Source organism: Ricinus communis, chromosome 1 (assembly GCF_019578655.1).
Source record: "Ricinus communis isolate WT05 ecotype wild-type chromosome 1, ASM1957865v1, whole genome shotgun sequence".
Classification (NCBI taxonomy): Eukaryota; Viridiplantae; Streptophyta; class Magnoliopsida; order Malpighiales; family Euphorbiaceae; genus Ricinus; species Ricinus communis.
In genome coordinates this window covers 15,222,735-15,224,827 of record NC_063256.1, presented here as the reverse complement: position 1 = coordinate 15,224,827, position 2,093 = coordinate 15,222,735, and the positions used below count along the sequence as shown (strand labels likewise).

The following is a 2,093-nucleotide window of genomic DNA, read 5'->3' as shown; positions in this document are numbered from 1 at the left end:
TGCAGACGACTTAAATATGCAACAGGGTATTGTAAGTGACAGAGTGGCCTTGCTGCCATGACCCACCGAGATTCAGCCCTTCGTCACTCCGATTTGTCCCTCCCCTCCTCCCACGCACAAAATCAAAACCAATTTATTCTTAAAAAAATGGCCTTGAGGTTTCACGCTCCAAGGTCCCAGAATCCCCCAAGTCCCAAGTCCCAAGTCCAAAAATCCTAAGTAATTCCACAAACTCAACGGACTTGAGAACACATCTAAGTTCTAGCCAGATTTCTGATCCTTCTCTATTTCTGTTTTGTCATACCAAAATTCTTTATTTAGAGTTTTTCTTTATTGAGTTAAAGAGCAAATGGATTTTTAAATTGAAATTCTATTATATGATAGAGAAATAATTAATTAGTTGGAATCACTTAGAATGGATGGGATGGAAGTGATGATTATTTCCCAGATGATCGACACTAAACAAACTGAGCATTTTTATTTCACTTTTTTTTATTAAAAGAGAATTTAAGCTAGGAAACTCATCCATCTCTCATTTTAATTAAATTGTGTTTAATTCATTTGTATTTGCTATCAGTGGATTTTTCATTGGTTTTTGATAAATTATTGGATTAACCAGTTCCTCTTGAGCTTAAAACTGATTTGGGTCTTTCGGTCTAAAGAAATGTGAACTCTAGGGAACCTGTTCCTTTGAAAATTTCTCAAGGAACCACATCAGAGCCCAAAAAATCATTCGGACTAAGAATCACGTGCAATGTCATGTGGGTGTGCTCCCAACTAAAAAGTGCATAATTTTGACTATATTCGGCATAAAGGTCCCTAAGCAAGCAACTTCCCTTTGAAACTTTCCTTCGCCCATACTGCGTCACCGAAAAATCCTGACGGGCCCGCTGGCGAGTAGCATCGCACGCCCGCCAGCCACCACTAACGAGGCAGCTCGCATGCACGTGCCCGCTGGCATTAAATCCTCGCGTGCCAGCCCCGCATTGCTGAGGCAACACGCCCGTTGGGCCCGATGGCGAGAATCATCGCACGCCAGGCAGCCACTGCCAGTGAGCCAGCGCGCGGTCGGCCCAGTTGGCGTGGAATCCTCGTGTGCCAGCCCCTCATTGCCAAGGCAGCACGCCCATTAGGCCCATTGGTGAGAATCCTCGCATTCCAAGTAGCCAATGCTGGTGAGCCAACCGGCCCGTCGGGCTAGTTAGCGAGGAATCCTCACGTGCCAGCTCCCCATTACCAAGGCAGCGTGCTCATCAGGCCCGTTGGCGAGAATCCTCGCACGCCAGCCAGCACTCCCGTCTAGCCAGTTGGCAAGGAATCCTCGCATGCCAGCCCCCCATTGCCAAGGCAGTGCGCCCATCGGGCTTGTTGGCGAGAATCCTAGTAAACCGGCCGTTGGCGACCTATCCTTGCGACCTAAGCGCGCGTTGGCGGCATCCTCGCGGCGCGAGCGCGTTGGCGGCGCATCCTCGACTCCATCATGCTGGGCGTGCCGCCCATGGGGCAGAATCCTAAGTGTGAACACATTGGTGAGAAATCAGCTGCAGTGTACCTCTGTTCGCTAGTTTTCAGGCCCATACTGTGGCACTCCGCCACCGCCACATTTGATGCCTCCATAGCCTTTTCTTAACAATCTATCAGCCCTAATATGTTCTAGGGAGCCTAAAAAGGTTGTAAAATTCTTATGAAATCAAGAGGATCATTGAATGCTAAGTTTGCTACTTGGTTGTCTATTGTAGCCTGATCACCACATGCGAAGTAGCCATTTAAGCCAATATCTCACAAGTTGAGCATGCGCTTTTAAAGAAAATGTACTAATGATAAATCTAATAATTTTGACATATTTTTTAAGGGCCCTCCATAAAAAATGGTGATTTTTTGATGTAAATTATATTTTTTATGAATTTCTCAATTTTTAATATTTAAAAAATAAAAAAATACTAAATGTGCTCAAAAACTTTTTAAAATTTTTCTGGTGGTATATTATATTATTCTTAACATATGTGCAAAAAATCAAATTAAAATTCCTTGAAATGAACTTTTTAAAGGGGGGTGTGATGGGTGGAACATAATGATGTCTCCTCCTGACAGAC

The 2,093-nt window shown here is 44.4% G+C and overlaps 1 pseudogene; it reads left to right on the top strand.

Moving 5' to 3' along the window:
* The first annotated feature begins 424 nt into the window (after positions 1-424).
* LOC112536506 lies at positions 425-529 on the top strand (annotated as a pseudogene).
* Positions 530-2,093: the final 1,564 nt, after the last annotated feature.